At 40.2% G+C, this 15,273-nt stretch overlaps 1 pseudogene; it reads right to left on the reverse strand.

Moving 5' to 3' along the window:
• Positions 1 to 15,180: 15,180 nt before the first annotated feature.
• On the reverse strand, positions 15,181 to 15,273 carry LOC120870632 (annotated as a pseudogene).

The raw sequence follows: 15,273 nt of genomic DNA on the forward strand, positions 1-15,273 counted from the left end.
TAAGGATTATTTCATGCTATACTTTAAGGGACTTTATTAGATATTGTCAAAAGAGTAAACAAACACTTGCCAAAAGCTTATCAAAAACTCAAATTACTTTTAGTCTTTTGATTATCAGATGCCTAAATGTTTATGGTAGAAGGTGTGGAAAATACTAGAAAGCTCAAATAAAAAGAGTATAATTACCCATGACTCTCGCTGCAGTCATTATTTTATTGTTTCCCCTTATTTTCTATTCCTTTGCATTTTTTTTCAAAATTGTAATCATTACATAGATGCTCTGTGTCTTCACTATTTTGTTTAATAATATATTATGTCTTTGACCACTAGAAATTTTAATTTAGCTTTTTCCAGCTCAGAAGGCAAAAGAAAAAAAGTGTCGGCTTGGCATGGAGTATCATTTTTTTCAATACTGAGGACTAACCAACACGCTTCATTAACCATGATGTCCTTCTTGGTAAGACTCTCTCCAGGGAAAGCTTATTTGGCAAGACTCTTTGCAGTTTTAAGATAACTAACTCCAAATAGATCCTTTGTTTTAATCCATAAAGACAAAAGCTTTATACTTTTAATGGCATGTGGATTTAACTTCTTCCATGCTGCCTTTCACCGGAATACCATCCAGTAGAATGAGCATAATGACCACCAGCTTGTATTTGGCCTTTGTTCAGGTAAGTCCTATTTTGTTGCTGAAAGGTAAATTTCCCCATAAATTCTGTTTTATGTCATTGGAATAAAAAACTAACAAATAAATATTAAAACATTCTTGGAAAAAATATTCATGGAATCAGCCAACATGTGAAGAATTTTCAAGAGAGGAAAAAAAAATCAGTAATAAAGTTTAAACTCACAGAACAGAGATAAGAAAATTTATTGACACACTAAATAAAGTGCACTGCTTGTCAAATAGCAGTGTACATCAGAAGGTGTAGAAGATACAGGAAAGTCCAAAGAGAAAGAGTAAAAATCAACCACGACTTCGCAGTCATTATTTGGTAAATGGCCTTGCAGTCACATTAGGGTAGAATTCATCTTTCGTTACTATTTTAGTGCAGTGTTTTCACACTGCATACACAACCTTCCAGTACACAGCAAAATCAATTTAGTGCATCATAACTGGAGTTTTAAAATTTGAAATAAAATAGAAGAAAAACTATTAGAAGGAATTATATAATGTAAGAGTAAAAATTTCTAAAGCATTTGTTTCAGGCGTGTGCACTGGTGGGTAAGGACGTCCTGAGTACATCTGTGGGTCATTATTTCAAATGTTCAAAAGTCCCTACTCAGAACAGAGCTTTCCAAGAGCTGTTTTCTTGATGAGCTGAGAATGCATTACAATTAAGTGGGAGATACAGCTTTCATCAGCTCTCAGGGTAGCCTGCCAGAACCTGAGATTGTAGGAGCCCCCAGACCACCCCTCTGCAGCTGTGAGAAGTCTTGCCTGGGATTCTCAGAAGACACCCTGAAAGTAAAAGGGACTGATGGCCATACAACAGTCCCTGTAGGCAGCACATATGATGAGGGCCCTCTAGAACATGCTGCTTACCCCCACAACGTTGTGGCTCTGGGCAAGGTGACCATCTGGATACCTAGTCCTGTAGCCAGCTGTGATTGCACCACTGCCATTGTGGACAAAGAACACTGAAGGAGTTAATCCAGTTTCCCAAGAATCAGAAAATGTGGCTCAAATTAAGGTGGGTGTGCAACTGGGCAAGATGCCCACACAGACCCAGGAAGAGGCCCCACATTTCTTTGTTCACATATATTATGCACATCAGTCCTTTGCAGTAGATGTGCCTTTTCAGAGGCATCCAAGTCAGTAGTAAAGTGACTGCTTTAACACTCAACATGCATCATCTGCAAATTCAGTTCAATCTTCATTTTGAAAAACTTGATATAAAAATACTACAATAAAACTCAAAATTCATTCATATTATCACATGAAATTTCATCATTACATTTAATATTGAAATATGAATAATGTTAGATCCTTTACCTATAATATCGATAATTATACATTTTGAATGGTTGTAAAATGGCTTTAAATTTGAAATCACCTGCTGGTGAAAAAAATAATTCTTGTAAGAATGCAAAATGAATTCATCTCTTAAGAATTCAGAAAGATCATTGAGTCTTAATCAAGACTTTCATTAGTCATTTCAAACATAAAACCTGATATAAAGTGGTAATGTTCAGAGGAGCAAGCACAAATTTATCATTAAAAATTTTGAGCAAAAATTATTTGGAAATTTTATAAAAATCCAATAAGTATTTTTGGCTTTGTTTTTATGCATAATAATATGCAACATAAAAGAAATGCAGTATGCTATTTTTAGGAAAACCCCATCAAGCATCAAACCCTTTCCAGTTTATCTGAATATGTAGTTCTAATGAGATTTATATATATATATATGTGTGTGTGTGTGTGTGTGTGTGTGTGTACACATGCATGCTCAGTCACTCAGTCATATCTGACTCTTTGTGATCCTCTGGACTATAGCCCACCAGGCTTCTCTGTCCATGGGATTTTCCAGGCAAGAATACTGGAGTGTGTTTCCATTTCCTCCTCCATGGAATATTCCTGACCCAGGGATTGAACCTGCATCTCTCTCTCTATATATATGTACAACTGGGGTAAGTGGGGTGTACAACTGGGGCAAGATGCCCACACAGATCCAGGAAGAGGTCCCATGTCTTTTTGTTCACATATATTATACACATCAGTCCTTTTGCAGTAGATGTGCCTTTTCAGTGGCATACATATATATATAGGGGCTTCCCTGGTGGCTCAGAGGTTAAAGCATCTGCCTCCAATATGTTCTATTCAGTTCAGTTCAGTTCAGCCGCTCAGTCGTGTCCGACTCTTTGCGACCCCATGAATCGCAGCACGCCAGGCCTCCCTGTCCATCACCAACTCCCCGAGTTCACTCAAACTCACGTCCATCGAGTCTGTGATGCCATCCAGCCATCTCATCCTTGGTCGTCCCCTTCTCCTCCTGCCCCCAATCCCTCCCAGCATCAGAGTCTTTTCCAATGAGTCAACTCTTCGCATGAGGTGGCCAAAGTACTGGAGCTTCAGCTTCAGCATCATTCTTTCCAAAGCGGCCGAGAGCTACCCCACGTCCAAAGTCAGGGACAGCAGCCCAGAGTGCCAGGCTGCGACGGCGCAGGAACAGCCCGGAGGAGCCACCCCGCGTCCAAGGTCAGGGGTGGCCGGGAGAAGTCACCTCACGCCTGAGGCCAGGGACGGTGACCCTGAGGAGCCAGCCTGAGCCCGAGGCCAGGGGCGGCAGCTGGGAGGAGCCACCCATGCCGGAGGCCAGGGCTGGCTGCCAGAGGAGCAACCTGAGGAGAGGTGGCAGAGCAGGCACAGGAGAGCCTAGAGGAGCTATCCCACGTTGAAGGTCAGGAACGGTGGCAGTAAGGAGATACCCCTCGTCCAAGGTAAGGAGCAGCAGCTGTGCTTTGCTGGAGCAGCCATGAAGAGATACCCCATGCCCAAGGTAAGAGAAACCCAAGTAAGATGGTAGGTGCTGCAAGAGGGCATCAGAGGGCAGACACACTGAAACCATACTCACAGAAAACTAGTCAATCTAATCAAACTAGGACCACAGCCTGGTCTAACTCAGTGAAACCAAGCCATGCCTGCAGGGCAACCCAAGAAAGGTGGGTCATGGTGGAGAGGTCTGACAGAATGCGGTCCACTGGAGAAGGGAATGGCAAGCCACTTCAGTATTCTTGCCTTGAGAACCCCATGAAAAGTATGAAAAGACAAAATGATAGGATACCAAAAGAGGAACTCCCCAGGTCATTAGGTGCCCAATATGCTACTGGACATCAGTGGAGAAATAACTTCAGAAAGAATGAAGGGATGGAGCCAAAGCAAAAACAATACCCAGTTGTGGATGTGACTGGTGATAGAAGCAAGAACTGATGCTGTAAAGAGCAATATTGCATAGGAACCTGGAATGTCAGGTCCATGAATCAAGGCAAATTGGAAGTGGTCAAACAGGAGATGGCAAGGATGAATGTTGACATTCTAGGAATCAGCAAACTAAAATGGACTGGAATGGGTGAATTTCACTCAGATGACCATTATATCTACTACTGCGGGCAGGAATCCCTCAGAAGAAATGGAGTAGCCATCATGGTCAACAAAAGAGTCCAAAATGCAGTACTTGGATGCAATCTCAAAAACGACAGAATGATCTCTGTTTGTCTCCAAGGCAAACCATTCAATATCACAGTTATCCAAGTCTATGCCCCAACCAGTAACGTTGAAGAAACTGAAGTTGAACGGTTTTATGAAGACCTACAAGACCTTTTAGAACTAACATCCAATATGTTCAGAAGCTATATATATGTACATGCCTATATGTATATATACGCTCTACAAATTAGGCTACCCATCATTTGACTTATTAACTGGGAGTGATTTCCCTCTAATTTTATTTTACATCCTTGTTCTTTATCATCAATAATGTTCTACATATCCGGATCATAAGCTCCAAGAGAAACGACTGTTTCATCTAGTTTACCAGGCAGCCCAAAGCTAATAGGTGCACAATAAACATGTATGAATAATCAAATTGAGGGAAGATATATTTCATCCACTTTAGTAAAAAGAATAGCTACCTAACAAGTATCCAAACTAGAAATTAATTCTCCACCAGCAGCAATATTTGGCATAAACATGAGATGTTTGACAATTTCTGGTAACACCAAGAAACATCAATCTGCCACATCCAAAGAGGTGTTTCTGATTAATCTGTTCACACGTTACTTTTCCAGCACTATAATAATAATCATTAGTTTCACAGACTCAACCAGAACTTATGGTAGCAGATGACTGAAAGTAAAGAGACAGGTTTGTTCCTTTTTTCCACCTTGATTGCAAACTCTAGAGTCCCAATTAGACTTTCCTCTTTCACCCACCATAGTTCTGGGTATACAACTATACACCAGGTAAGAAAAAATCCAGCATAACTTGAAGACATTGGGCCTCAGTGTTTCTTGACTAAGAAAACCACATTATAAGCTTCCTGAGGACAATGACCCACAGCTTTTATTTTCTAATTTCTTCCCCCACCCCATTAGCAGTTAATACAATGTAGATAAAGAGAGGACACTCAAAAATATATCACAGAGTCTGACCATGTGAGTGAGTGAGTGACAGTTGCTCAGTCATGTCCGACTCTTTGCAACCCCGTGAATTGTTGGTGAGCTCCTTTGTCCATGGAAGTCTCCAGGCAAGAATACTGGAGTGGGTTGCCATTTCCTTCTCCAGGGGATCTTCCCAACCCAGGGGTCCAACACAGGTGTCCTGCATTGCAGGAAGATTCTTTATCATCTGAGCCACCAAGGAAGCCTACTATTAAGAGACATTTCTAAGTATAAAGACAGGTCAACTAAAAGGTACAGAGTCTGACTATACAACTAATAAAAGTACAGGAACCAAATGTCAGTTCAATCACTAGCAAACTCCAGAAGGCTGTCCTCACAGTTATGATGAGAGGAGAAAGGCAGCCCTGTCCTCTCAGGAGGCCTTGCAGACTGGAGATGCTTCACACAGTGAAGTCCCAAAACTGTGTCTTACATGATATAACACTTTTTAAAGGAGATAAAAGTCATCCCTCTCCTCCTGCTCTTTATACCTTTTCATAGTATTTTGGAAACAGCACAGGAAGTGACTTGCCATTGAAAAGCCATTTGTGGCATCACTCAGCCACTAATGGCAGCCCACTCCCAGCAGGTTTATTTGTAAAAATAGGACTTTAAGTTTAACCTAGCAGGCTGCATGCTTCTAATAACATCCGGCAGTTCACAGCTGATTTTTAATACGCCCCAGGTTCCAAGTGGATCACGGAACTAAATCATCTCTTATTTCAGCCTGCTCATTTTGAACCAACTCATTTTACAGTATGGTTAGCATGGCCTTTCCAGCTAAGGATGATTGCTCAAAGCACTTAGGGCAATGTTGTCTTAGCCCAGCATCTAGAATGAGGTAGTTGACACAAATTGCATCATATGCTACTTGAGATTTAATGTTGTTACTGCCAGGAGAATATTTTTGCAAAGGTTACTGATGTATAACAAAATCAAACATGCACCAAAACTGAACCCTCAATCAGAATTCCTCTTTAGTCCAAGATTCCAATTACATCTCTTTTCTTAAGTGTAGGCTATTAACCAAAAAGACAATAAACAAAATCTGCATTTCTTAATATCACAAGTCTGTGGTATAATAACAATATGAAAAAATACTGTCCACTGTACAAATCCTTTGGTTCCAAAATAAATACAATTGACACTTCTAAGATTTCATACCAAAAATGCTATTTGTTCACTGTGTACTCTTTATACTAAACCTAACTGTTACTTGTAGAGTTCAAAAAGCAATGGCAATGATTAATGTATTCTTTCTGTGTTCTATGTTAAAGGAAAGGAAGGCTAACATAAGAAGGAATGTTAGAGAAGCACTATACATATATGGAGGACATACTGGATATCCTAAAAAATGATCTCTGAGTAACAGAACAATTCACTTTAATTTCCTAGAAGCATGCTGTGCTGGAGGTCATAAAATTTAAAACTGCCCAATTAGATTTTATATCAAGCAATACAATTTAGCCTTCTGTGGATCCATGAACTCTGGCTCACCATGCATTAAACAGTCCTGCAAATCACTACATACAAGATGATTTGCGTAGTATGCACATATTCTTATTAATTACTTCTTTAATGCTAGTGTAATTAAAACCTGGCCATAATATGTTGGGTCCTTATTTTAATTACAGTTATACATCCTGTAATAATCTAAAAGCCCCTTTTGAACCTACCTGGCTTTACAATCAAAATTTTCCTTTTTATTTCTATGATTTCCATTTAATTGATCTGTTCTTCACAGCTCACATTTTAAATTTAGCTGTGATTAAGCCAAGTGGCACAGTGGTAAAGAATCTGCCTGCCAATGCAGGGACGCAAGAGACACGAGTTCGATTGCTTGGTTGGGAAGATCCCCTGGAGTAGGAAATGGCACTCCAATATTCTTGCCTGGGAAATTTCCATGGACAGAGGAGCCTGGGAGCCTACAGTCCATGGGGGTCACAAAGAGTCGGACAAGACTGAGCAACTGAGCACGGTATGCACGGGTATAGCTAAATAGTCTTTATTCCCTTCTAGAAAGTTCCACCTAGTCACTATTTGTCTCAGGAACAAAGGAAGGACACAGATAAAAGTGGATGCATCTACAAATAAATAGATTGCATTTGCTCTCATAAACCATCAGCAATAATATGTTGGTGATTTGTTCTCTATAGTCATTTAATGGCAACCCACTCCAGTACTCTTGCCTGGAAAATCCCATGGACGGAGGAGCCTGGTGCGCTGCAGTCCATGGGGTCACTAAGAGTCGGACATGACTGAGTGACTTCACTTTCACTTTTCTCTGTCATGCACTGGAAAAGGAAATGGCAACCCACTCCAGTGTTCTTGCCTGGAGAATCCCAGGGACGGGGGACCTGGTAGGCTACCGTCTCTGGGGTCGCACAGAGTCGGACACGACTGAAGCGACTTAGCAGTAGCAGCAGTCATTTAATCTCACTGTTGAAAATGACATAATAGTCTTCCAAAACTCATAGTAGACCAAACACTAAAACAATTTAGGTCTTTCTTCAAGGCCTGAGGTCATCAAAATGATCACATCTTTCATTCACCACACCATCCTCCAAGTGAGGGATGAAGTCAAGGAATCCACAAAAAGGGATATGTCATTCGAAGAGAAAATTATTCTTATTTCCAAACTATGCTTTTGGCATATCTTTTTTTCTTTGCTTTCTTTGAAAAGAGAATCCCCCAGAACTTTCAGATGAATAGATTTTAAATGGTTCTAGGAATCTGTTCTGTTTGTTGAGATAACCTATCCAAATTTGGAAAACTATTGAATTTTATCTAAACCAATGAAGCTTCTAAAGTAACCATGGCACACAAACACTCCTGAAAAACGTTTCTAATTCATATTTCAGTTTGAAAAAGAATATGTAGAAATTCAAAAGAAAAAACAATGGGGGAATAAGTCCATAAAAAATATTATTTTTGTATTAAATAAATATCTAAGGGTAACTCTGAGATCTGTATTTTTTAAATCTTGTTTACAAAATTTTCAAGATAAATAATGTTTTCAGGCATTTTTTTAAAAGATCCTAGAGTAGGATAATATAGATAGAATTATTTTTGTGAGATTGTATGAAACTAAAAATTTAATGTGAATATTCAAGATGATCCAGTGAAGAGTAAATAGAAGTTATAAATACATGCTACAAAATAAGTGAGCTTTGAAAACATTACACCACATGAAAAAGTAAAAAAAAAAAAAAAAAAAGACCACAAACTGCATGATTCCATTTATTTAAAATGTGCAGAACAGGAAAATCCACAGGGCTTCCCTGGTAGTTCAGTGCATAAAGAATCCACCTGCAGTACAGGAGACTGGGGTTCAACCCCTGGGTCAGGAAGATCCCCTGGAGAAGGAAATGGCAACCCACTCCACTATTCTTGCCTGGAAGCTATCCACGGACAGAGGAGCCTGGTGAGCTACAGTTCCTGGGGTCACAAGAGTCAGACCCAACTTAGCAATTAAACCACTATGGAAAATTAATCAGTGCTGCCAGAAGTCTGGGCAGGAGATGGGCAACAGGGCAAATGGGGAATAACTGCTACTGTATACAGGATTACTTTTCAGGGTCATGAAAATGTTCTAAAATCAATGATGGTGATAGTTCCACAACTCTGCAAATATAACAGCTATTGAATGGTATTTAAAACATACATCAATAAAGCTAATATAATTTTATTATATTAAAAACAGAAACCTCACAAAATTTAGAGTGTTAATCTCTTCTATGAACTTCCCTGGTGGCTCAGAAGGTCAAGAATCTGTCTGCCAGTGCAAGAGATGCAAGAGACCCTGGTTCCATCCCTGGGTTGGGAAGATGCCTTGGCAAAGGAAAAGGCAACCCACTCCAGTATTGTTGCCTGGAAAATTACGTGGACAGAGGAGCCTGCCAGGCTACAGTCCATGGGGTCACATGACTGAGTGACTAACACTTTCTTCACCTTCAGTCTCTGCTATGAGTAGGGAAACAATCACCTTGTAACAGGACTCTTGACAGTAAAGATCACTAATTTCCTTTTGAAACATCTTTAGATCAGAGTTACTAACATTTAGAACTTACTATTTAAAGAAGAGGTGACCGTCTTATGTACTGTCCCAGAAAAGGTGAAATTGAATAGTGGAAATAATTACCTAAAACCTACATAATTACCCCTGCATCCTGCTGTTGCAAAGGCAGGAGAGCTGCTCAGCATCTACGTTAAACCGATCATCCACTTGATCGGATTGTCCATTTCAGATTGGTCACAACCACTGAACTATCGCTCACCTCTCTGGCTAGCTCTCTGTGATTCTAAACACCATTTGTTTCCAGGTCCTCAGACACATGTCAATAAACTAACAACACATTCCGGCATGTGTTACGTGGATATGCCCATCTCATTGCACTTACGAAACCAGAGATTTACAATTCAACCCACAACTGAAATAAACCTAAAGAGCTCAAAGTGATGGATCTTTCACTCATATCAGAGAACTGTGTCTAGAAAATACAAAACAAAGTTAAACGAAACACCTAGGAACAGAGCCGGGAGCTAGTTTTACTAGCTGGTCCCCACCTAATGAAGAGCACAACTGACAGGGAACATCTCAAAAGAAGTCAGTTTTATTCCTCTTGATAAATTCTTCAGGTATCATCTGTTTCATTTATGAGGCAGGGGAGCCAGGTCACAGAGGGTCTGAGCAATGAATTTACTGTTCTGTGAAACTAGAAACCAAGGCTCCTGTCTCAACTTCTTCTAGTAAGAAAACAATTTTTTAAAAATTCTCAGATCAAGCCTACATGTTTACCATACTTTAATTTGGGGAGGTGAATGTATATAAATCCAGTAGTGGATTTTAAAATAGGTGGAGAAATAGATAAGACTTGAAAAAAAAGCATATTAAAGGTAAAACGCAAGATTAGTTGAAAGTCAACCATCCAAAGCCAGGGCCGCTCATGTCACTGACTCGTGGGGAGGAGCAGTATGCGTCAAAGACAGTACATGTCAAATGTAGTGGGACCCATCAGTCCTTTCTTAACAATAAGGGAATATTCACCGTTGACTCAGACTAAGTCACTTGTCTGGTGATCCTGGCAGCAAATGTCAGAAAACATTTCCCTCCACTTTATCTGTCACTGACACTTGACCACAGTGTTTTTCTTTCTTCACCAGAGAGAAGAGAAAGTCAACTCAGTCACCTCAGTGCAGGAGGTGGGGCTGTCAGGGGAATGATGGCAAAAGAGATACATTTGGAAGATGATGGATTGCCCCCGCTGAGTCTACACACACAGTTCAGAACATTTGGGACAGGCTATTATTATCCTAGTGTGATTCAGAGGGGACTCACTCTTCCCCCAACTTGGAAACAAGTTGAAAGCCTATGACATCTCATCCAGGGAAGACATATCTGGCTGTGCCCACCCAGGGATCTCTCTGATCGTTGGATGAGCGCTTCTTCATTTCTGTGGCCTGAAAGAAGCAACTGGAGAGCTATTTGCAGAGAAAGGGGAGTTTTGATTGTCACTGAGTTGGGTTAAATTTTTGCAGACGTCCCTATGGTACTGAGTAGGAAGAGAATAGAGATTCCTCTCCCCCTAATGCAGTCTTTGGGAATTTAGGAAGTGAAGAAAATAAGCAGAAGATCTATGATGCTGCACGAAGAAGGTATAGGTATAAGAACAATGCCCACATATCCTACGCTTCTTTACCCCCAGTAAAAATCAGAGTAGCAACTGCCACTGGAGCTCGGAAAGAGTACCTGTGGTGGGGTACATGAGCAAGAAGGCTATAAATAATTCCATTAGATAATCAAGGGTACTGCAACTTGAGGGCTTCCTTGGAGGCTTAGTAGGTAAAGAAACCACCTGCAATGCAGGAGATCCCAGTTCAGTCCCTGGGTCAGGAAGATTCTCTGGAGAAGGAAATAGCAACCCACTCCAGTATTCTTGCTTGGGAAACCCCTTGGACAGAGGAGCCTGGTGGGCTATAGTCCATGGGGTCATAAGATCGGACAAAACTTAATGACTAAACCACGACCACTGTGATTTGGAGGCACAAGCTGAGCTAAAGGTATGTTAGGAGAAGAGTCAGCCAATCATTCTGGCTCCATCAGACACTGTTCTTAGACTGCACTTTCCCTTTTGTCAAAAGGAAGAGACACAGGCCAAGGAAAGTGAAGGAATACTTAAGACACTGGTGATCTGAGATTAACAATAAAGTATGCTCACTCAGAGACAGCTAGCAGTAACGGGCCACAGTCCTTGGAGTGCACTTAAACTGGGAGCATCCTTTCTACGAGAGATCGCTTCATATTATATATTACCAAGATCCCCACCTATGACCACAAATTCTGCTTGCCTCATCTCTAACATTCTGAAAAGGACAAAAAACGACCTTGCTGAAAGAGGTTACAATTATTCTTGACATTTTAGAATGCACCTCTACTGTGTTCAAAATGTTCCATCATAGGCTTTAAAATGTGAACTAGGATAGGAGAGTCCAACCTGAAGTCTTCTTTTGAATCGAGAGCTCATCTGTATCTGATTTTGCCTCAAATTCAAACAGATTTTAGCAACTAATTGAAAGGTCTTCATCTTACCCAACTGAAAAACATCAGCAACTCCTTTTAGCTTTACACTGGTTAACTTATGATTAAGAAGTGAAATGGGGAAATATGGATTTATTTTTTGTTAAGAGGCTGTAAACAAACATGTCACTCAGACTAGCTCTGGGTGCAAGCCTATTAATGATTCATGTTCTTTATAGTTGCCTACATTCTCCATTTTTTCTTTAAAGGGCATATATTACTTTTCAGGGGGGAAAAAAAAGAGTGGTCGAGAAAAGAGAAAGAAAGAAAAACATTACCCTTAGTCTTTACCTTGAAAAAGGAATGAGATTAAAATAGAAAGGCAAAATACCAGTGTTAACAGTGACTGACTTTAACAAGACAGTAAGTGACGATTTTTTTTCTTTCAACCCGTCTGGTATTTTTCAAATTTTCTACAAAGAATAAGTATTTTTAATTAAAAAGTACTTTGAGGAACAAAATAAAACTGGAAAGAAAACATTGCCTTATTCCATCTTAATTGCCTGGAAATGAAAGTGAAGACTGTAATTATATAACTGGAAGAAAGCTGGGTGGACAGGTCCCACAAAGCTTACTGGAGGCAAATGGCAACAACTCAGCAGCATCTACATGTGGCCAGCCTTGGTTGCTAGGCAGATCTCACCATCACCAAGCAGCATGAATTTGAAAGCATCTAAAAGACTGTTCTCCCCTAAAAGAGCACCCATACCAGCCTCCTACTATCTCTCATGTTCTTGCCAGAGTCCTTTCTTCAGCTTCTTGCAATGTGTTCTCTGGAGTTCCCATTTAAATCAAACTGATCTCGAGAAGGGGTTTAGCAGCCACCGGCAAATCAGAAAGGTGGAAGTTGCCAGGAAAAGATCCCCAGTCTGGACCCAGGCTCCCATGCCAGCGTTTTGTCTCTAAGTCGTAGTGGACTCTTGTGCACAATCTTTGACTTCATTTGGACACAGTTCCCACTTCTATAAAATGAAGGGGTGGACTTAGAATTCCTTATGACACTTCCTAAATATATATCTAAATTCTGTCAGCATTAACTTCTCAGTTTAGACGGCTGCCACCTTGAAAGAACAAAGAACAATGCTGAGGGAATATATAATGAGATGAACACATGTTCAAGGGGGAAATAGAGGAAAAAGGAAATCAAGAGCCTGGTATATTTCCGAGGATCTTGGTCAACACAAGAAAACTAGATGCTACGATACGCCCCCAAAGGAGATCATCTTCCCAAAGAAAAACTCGATTCACTTAAATTATTTTCTGATTCAGTCTTGATACTGAGACAAGAGCCTCAGTTTAATGTCTAATCTCAAGAGACCATTGCATATTAAATGAGGTTTTTATTAAGTGACTCAGAAACTACTGAGAATGACCATTCTATTAACATTCCTATAAGATGAAGATATTAAAAATACGTAGCTATTCTCCTATATGTTTCCATGAGTGAGCTCTCAGCTCTCCTTCAGCTGATTGACGACAGAACAGAGCAATGTAGGGATCTTTCTAATCACAAATTCATCACAAATAAAAGTGAGTAGAAAACGTACACATAAACAGTAGGCTCTCTGTGAGGAGAAGGGAAAGGTTTATTTATTCTCCTCTGTAGGAAACAAAGAGATTTATTAATGAGGAAAGAGAAAGGCAGTACCAATTTAAAGGGGAATGAACCAAGGATATGAGGGAAAAAAGACAAGTGTTTCCCTACCAGATGACCTTATTATTTCAGAAAAAATAAATATGTTCATGTTTTGAATGAATTTTATGTCGTGACACAATTATCTTGCTAGGGAACTAATTCTGATAGCATGAAATGGATCAACATGGCATAAAATAAATCCTGTAGCTTTTAAATTGCTTTGGATCACTCTCTTGGACTTACAGCCAGCCTCTTACTGATTGAATTGCAACACATTTTGCCCAGCAGTGAAAACCGAAAATTTTTAAGTTTGACATTACCAAGTCCTCCTTTTCATTATCAAGTTTCCAACCCTGATTTGTCACAGTCCCACCGGTTAGACTTCTCCCCAACTAGATGAACTGAATTGTAAAAATTACTCAGTGGAAGCTGAAAGCCGAAAATGAATTGAGATGATTCATTCTGGAGGCCCTTGCTATTTTCAGACTTTTGGACAGAATTTCTGGCATTCAGAAGTAATAAATGAGCCTGAGTTGACACCTTGATTTGTTAACTCAGAAAAATCCACAGTCAGTCCCACTCTGGATTCATGTGGAGTTCAATGATGCAAAGGTGATGAAGAGGAAAAAAAGTTGCATCACTTTTAAAATTTTAAAACTCAATTTATCATCTGTGTTTTGACACAGTTAGCCAGCAATATTCTTAAAGGATTCGTGAAGCAGATTACTAAGAATAATCAGTTACTCATATAGCCAGAATTTGTTTTAATTTATTACACATTTAGAAAAAATAAGCAAGCCAACTATTGCTCTGGAAGTAAAGTCTAAATAACAGATCAATAAGCACCTGACCAAACAATTGAGCTATAAGGTCAAAATCGTAGTTAATCCTTGAAGGGAAGCAACAGATCAACCACTTACAGGATATACTTTGAGTAGTTTTCTCAGCAGCACCAGTGACCTTAGACCGATTTGTCTAGTCTGTCATCAGACTCTTCCCCTGACTAAGCTGAATATTTATTAGATGGTAAAACAAGGTCCAGTGGAAGGTATTGGGCACGGTGAATGACAGAATCACTGATCCAGAGACGTGGTGGGACGGGCCACAGGTGTGATCTTGAGCCCTCAACAATTTTTCTGTAAGCCACCAATCCTCAAAGTCTGCAGCACCATCTAAAGGCTATGGCAACCCACTCCAGTACTCTTGCCTGGAAAATTCCATGGACAGAGGAGCCTTGTAGGCTATAACCCATGTGGTCACAAAGAGTCAGACACAACTGAGTGACTTCACTTCACTTCACTTCACCTCATGGCAAGGAAGCAACCCTCTGAAGATGGCAGTGCTGGAAATTTTGTATGTTTAAAATTGTGTTCATGTATTTATTTATTTGACAGCAGAGTAGGATTTATTGGTGGGCATGAGTAAGGGACACCAGCACAGCCCTCATGAGTGCAGGACCTGACATTTTTCCGGGAGCTGCAATTTGAGATGGATTTGACTCTGTAGCCACCTGAGATGAACTGCTCTTCTGCCACCATGCTTCCAAATTCATCTTCACTACACTCAGTAAATCTCCAGTTCTTAAAGATGTGGATCTTCCCACAGCCAGAGAACTTGAACTTGGCCCTGTGTAGGGCCTCAATCACATGTTCTTTGTTCTTCAGCTTGTTACAGATGGGCATTATACCTTGTCCAATGAGGACCCTGGTCACTGTGCCCAGGGGCTTTCCAAAGGGACCATCATACCTGTCTGGAGCCTACATTAGGGACAGCATGAGGCCATACATGAATATATACAGGAAAGGGCTATCTGCAAGGTCCCTAAGGGAACCACTAAAGCAACAGGCTGCATATACTACCAAGAGGGCTACTGTTTGTAGGAATGCAGTGGCTACAA

This window comes from Oryx dammah, unplaced genomic scaffold (assembly GCF_014754425.2).
Source record: "Oryx dammah isolate SB20612 unplaced genomic scaffold, SCBI_Odam_1.1 HiC_scaffold_11, whole genome shotgun sequence".
Taxonomy (NCBI): Eukaryota; Metazoa; Chordata; class Mammalia; order Artiodactyla; family Bovidae; genus Oryx; species Oryx dammah.